Raw genomic sequence first — 5,946 nt, forward strand, 5'->3', positions numbered from 1 at the left:
CTCGGGCGAGATCCCAATTCGTCAGTCACGACTGACGTAACGTCTCCGTTCCCTCCTTCAGGGAACGAGGGTTACACAAGTAACCTAGACGTTTTCTCTGCTGTGTCCTTCAGACTGAGCATGTTTACTTCCTGTGATGTGGACTCCCACTCAAGTTGGTTGAAAACCCTGTAAAGTTCCCTTAGAAGGGCACTATCAAGTTACTGGAACTTAGACTGAGCGAGTCAGTCAGTCAGTTATTAAATGAATATGACAAGATGTGCAGTTAATATGAGGGCCACTAGAGGGCCACAGGGGACCATCTGGAAATCTATGAGTGTTGAGGATATGGAGGGTGGAGGTGAAAACAACTAATGTGAATGGAGCTGATGGCTAGTGTACTGCTTACTGCATACTATAGCATACTGCCTATTTAAGTATGTGAAACTATAGTTGTTGTCGCATGACCTTATTGTGCTCCATGTATAAATCGAGTCATGTCCAATTCTATCTTTTAATGAAATTTTGTTTAAAAATGTTTTTTGGCAATTCAATAAAATCATAAATCGAGAATGAGATGTTAAAATTCATGCCTAATATTATTTATGGTCCATCCATCCAATCATGTGCTTTGCATTCCGGGATACATTATTTCACACTTTGTGCTCTGTATAATCCACATTTATAAAAACAAAGTTCTGTTAACGTTTAATTGGATGAGTAATGTTCCAAGCCTCTGTAAAATAGCCAGTAAACACATTCTATAATAATGCAGCAAGTTGCTCAATTGCTTGGCAACTGTTAAAAGCCTACCGCTGTGCTAATGAACTATGCTATTTTGGCGGAAGAATTGTTTATTTCAGTTGTTTATATTAATAAACATAACAATCGTGTTTGGCCTATGAACACCCCTTCCCTTCAGTATAAAACACACAGTTTACCGAATTATTTGATAAAAGTTGTATGAGATCTCTGTACTATTGCATGCATACCGAAAAATTTACATGCTATGCACACTATTCTGAACACAGCCAATAAAAGAAAAACAAATAGTGAATTGTGAGCATCCAAAATTGATGAAACATAAGCCTTCTTTATAATTATTACTTAAGGGGCTTTGTAAAATCATTAAATTACATACATTCCTTAATGAAAAAAAAAGACATTTGTGTGTGAAAAACAAGTTATATTTAATCAGAATCACATATAATTTGTGTCATTTTTTTGTTTACTCACAGATGACAACACGATTTCAGAGCTGAGAATGCACCACTTCATTATCACTTCACTGTACAAATTATTATAATTGTTGTTTATTTTTAACAAGTCGTAAAGGAACTGTAAGTAACCTTCCACTGACAATGAACAATGTCACTTTCATTTTATAGAAAAATGCATACAAATAATTATAATTTCCTATTATGTTGAAATGAAGAAATCAATAAAAATTTGGAATGACATGGGGCAAGTACACTACCATTCAAAACTTTGGGGTTTGTAAGATTTTTTTTTTTTTTTAATGTTTCTGTGAGATGTCTCTTATGTATGGAAGCCCATTTCCGCCACTAAATAAATAATTTTAAAAAAAGGTTATTGCGACTTTTTATCTCACAATTCTGACTTTTTTCACAGAATTGTGAGATATAAACTCGCAATTGCGAGTTATAAAGTCAGAATTGAGAGATATAAACTCAAAATTGCGAGTTATAAAGTCAGAATTAAAAACTCGCAATTCTGACTTTTTTTTCTCGCAATTCTGACTTTTTTTTCTCAGAATTGCGACTTTATGTCTCACAATTGCGAGTTTATAACATAGAATTCTGACTTTATTTCTCAGAATTGCGAGTTTGTATCACGCAATTATGAGAAAAAATGTCAGAATTGTGAGATAACCTCTTTTATTTTTTATTCAGTGGCGGAAACGGGCTTCCATACTTATGTTCACCAAGGTTGCATTTATTTTTTGATCAAATCACAGGAATGCAGCGCTGCATTTTCAGCATCATTACGACACTCTTCAGTGTCACATGATCCTTCAGAAATCATTCTGAGATGCTGATTTGCTGTGCAAGAACCATTTCTTATTATTATCATTGTTCAAAACAGTTGTGCTGCTAATGCTAAATGAAATATTTTATAGTGTTCAACATATCTCAAACACTTTCTATTGTGGGGCACACTATTCTATGCAGTACGTTTTGTTATACTCTGCTCATTTTGGTCAGTGTAGTAGATCATCTGAGCATTCTGTGAATACAGGAAATTCACTTACTAGTATACATCCAACAACAGCAAGCATATTACGCTAGTGAGTCATTCTGAACATAGCTGGGTGAAGTTAATGATATCACTTACAGCAATACCTTTAATGAACCTCTTCATGATGTTATAAGCAGGATCGTGATGTGCTTGATCACAGAGGAAGTTGTTGATTCACTCCTGTGCGAAAGGAAACTTCTTAGTTACATCTGAGGCTTTAATCGGCATCACAGCAGCCGAGGCCTCAGGGGAAAGATGTGACCGGTGCCACACGCCCATCAGATTCTTCATGCCAGCGCTCACTTATCTATTAGCACTTGTGCTAACAGATCTGGCGTTGTAATCGGAACGTCACAGCACTGCGTTTGGACGGATATTGTGTGTGAGTAATTGATGAATGTTGGCGTCAAAGCACACATTGCTAGACACAGTGCCCACATGCTGAATGACAGTGATAAGGAGGGTTGTGAAATCACACACAGCTATTTCTGCTTGTCTAGGCTTCTATCAAATGAGCTGAGATGAGTGTTTGTGTATGGCACATATGGCTACCGTGTGTCTGTGTCTGTGTTGGAGTGTATATGAGGGTTGATAGCACATTGTTGTTTTTGGGAGCTGATGCATGGAGCGACCGTCTCTGTCAGCCCATCAGATGAAGTTCGTCTGATCGGTAGCAGGAATGGTGGTCTCTGCTGAAAGGAGTCTTTCTCTCTTTCTGACTCACACACACACACACACACACACACGCATAAACACAGATGCACATACTCAGAGAGCAGGGGGCGCCAAGAGCAGCATGCTTAATTTACAGATTCACTGCATCTTCTCTGGTCCAGCGAGAAAACACAGACACAAGCTTGTGTCACTATCTGGGCCACCCTGCTCTCTCACTTTCATTCTTTGGTATACTCTCTTTGGTTGTTTCCGCATACTATTGTGATTCACATACTATATGTCCAAAATAGTATTCTAATTTAGAATTAGTGAATCCTAAATTGTAGTATGTTGAAATGAGTATCGCAAACGTATCCGGATGGTCTACTATTGATGGAAATACTCTAACGGCTAATATTTTCCACAACCCATTGCAGTTTGGAGGAGCATACCATTCAGAATTATGAACATGAATAAAAAAAACTACAAACATGGCGGGTGTGCGAGGCCAATGGTTAATGGTGCGTTCCATTTGTACTGATCAAAAATGTCTATGGTTTGCGATTGCTTTTGCTTTTTTTGGACAGTTCACTCGCACCTGAATCATTTGTAGCTGTTTCTCACACTAAAATGGTATACTTTATGAGACGGACAACTAAAAGAGTGCTGGATGATGTGGATTTATGAACAATCCACTATAATGTAGGAAACAAAACTTCTCAGCTGAAGAAAAAGAACAACAACAATGTTTATAATGGGAATTGCTTTGGTTATCATGGAAACTGTAATGGTCCCTGTGGGTCTCTATTGATAATTTGTTGCCTTCTATTAGTGGCATGTTTAGACCACTAAATCCTAATGGAATGTGGCCCAAAACATACTACTGGACAGGGTTGCCAGGTCTGTGTAACAAAACCAGCCCAAAGATGCTATCCAAATATCAAAACTCAACATACACCACTCCCATAACTAAAACTGATACGCACTGTTATGAATTGTATACAATATAAATACAATATATCATGGGTTTTTTTTTTTTAACCAGGGTTGCAGATGTCTTCTATTGTTTGTCAATGATGAAGCAACAACTCTTAAAGACAGTTATACAGTATTCTATCTATATATCCATAACAGGCTATCAAAATATGATGGGGGTCCCTCTAGAAACGCTCCTGGAGGAATGTGTATAGATGTTAACTGAGATAAGATGGTTGATAGGCCAGTTTATACAATGATAGGATGCACATACTTATGCAACAGGATTATGTGCCTAAAGGACAGCGTTGCCAGGTTTGTGAAACAAAACCAGCCCAAAGGTCAATCTGTTAGACTAAGTATGGTACTGTATTCCAAAACTTGCCTAATCTTGTGCTACATACTCAAAAGTATATACTTTTTATTTACAAAAAGACAGCATATTTTAGGGCATAGTACAATTAGGCAAATTGGGACACATTTTATGTCTCTAAACTGCAAGCGTATCTACAAAATTAAATGAACACAGTTGTTGCACTCAGAAACATTTCATGCAATTCATAATTCAAAACAGTCTTGCCACAAGGGGAGCTGTAGCAGACATTAGCAGAAAAAAAAATACAGTTAGATCTTATTTAGCTACCTACACTGAACAAAATTATAAACACAACACTTTTGTTTTTGCCCCCATTTGCCATGAGCTGAACTCAAAGATCTAAGACTTTTTCTATGTACACAAAAGGCCTATTTCTCTCAAATATTGTTCAAAAATCTGTCTAAATCTGTGTTAGTGAGCACTTCTCCTTTGCCGAGATAATCCATCCACCTCACAGGTGTGGCATATCAAGATGCTGATTAGACAGCATGGTTATTGCACAAGTGTGCCTTAGGCTGGCCACAATAAAAGGCCACTCTAAAATGTGCAGTTTTATCACACAGCACAATGCCACAGATGTCGCAAGTTTTGAGGGAGCATGCAATTGGAATGCTGACTGCAGGAATGTCCACCAGAGCTGTTGCCTTAGAGTGGCCTTTTATTGTGGCCAGCCTAAGGCACACCTGTGCAATAATCATGCTGTCTAATCAGCATCTTGATTATGCCACACCTGTGACGTGGTTGGATTATCTCGGCAAAGGAGAAGTGCTCACTAACACAGATTTAGACAGATTTGTGAACAATATTTGAGAGAAATAGGCCTTTTGTGTACATAGAAAAAGTCTTAGATCTTTGAGTTCAGCTCATGAAAAATGGGAGCAAAAACAAAAGTGTTGCATTTATAATTTTGTTCAGTGTAAATAATACAAATGGCCAGTTTTAAAATATTTTAAGCAATATGTCAAATATCATATAACATGGTCCAATAAAACATTTCTCATTCTGTTTCCCAGTTAACTTGCAAGCTAACAGTTAGCTGACAAGCTTAATTTGCATACCACTTGCCAATGAAACTGCTAGCTTAGCATTCCAATAACCGAGTAACCTGCTAACATAGCATACTGTATCACAAGCCCATTAACCTGCTAGCTTGAAGCAATGCAATGAATACGTCCTCATGCTTCCCATGGAAGAAGACTACTCTGTATCCCATGGGAAAGCATCAGTCCAGTGGTAAAAGACTAAAGCCCTGAAGGCTCAGGATGTTAAGAGACATATATCACGATGCCTGCCACACAGGATACAGGTGTCTGCATGCAATTTAAAGGTGTTGAAAGAGTAACAATGCTTGTGGTATGAGATGAAATGTTAGAGATGAAAGAATGAGTGTATATTCAGATGGAGTGAACAGGAACTGTGTGTTGTATGTGACCGTAAGATATATTTTCCATAGATATTGAATGACTGGACAGTGGTATCATGCACTTCCTGTCCTTGAGCCAGACAGACAGAAAGAGACACCATGAGAGAGATGCCATAAACACAACAGTACAGGAGTGACGCAGGCTGTAGTATAAACACACACCCCATCCTGATGCTCTTCTAAACACAGGTTAGTAAACACATCTGGCCGTGTTTGGGGTCTGTGTAAACCAGCCTCCGCTGCACCTGCATCCCTACTTTTGTTGCTTTCCAGTAAAGAT

The sequence above is a fragment of the Sinocyclocheilus anshuiensis genome, unplaced genomic scaffold (genome assembly GCF_001515605.1).
Source record: "Sinocyclocheilus anshuiensis isolate Anshui unplaced genomic scaffold, SAMN03320099.WGS_v1.1 scaffold47, whole genome shotgun sequence".
Classification (NCBI taxonomy): Eukaryota; Metazoa; Chordata; class Actinopteri; order Cypriniformes; family Cyprinidae; genus Sinocyclocheilus; species Sinocyclocheilus anshuiensis.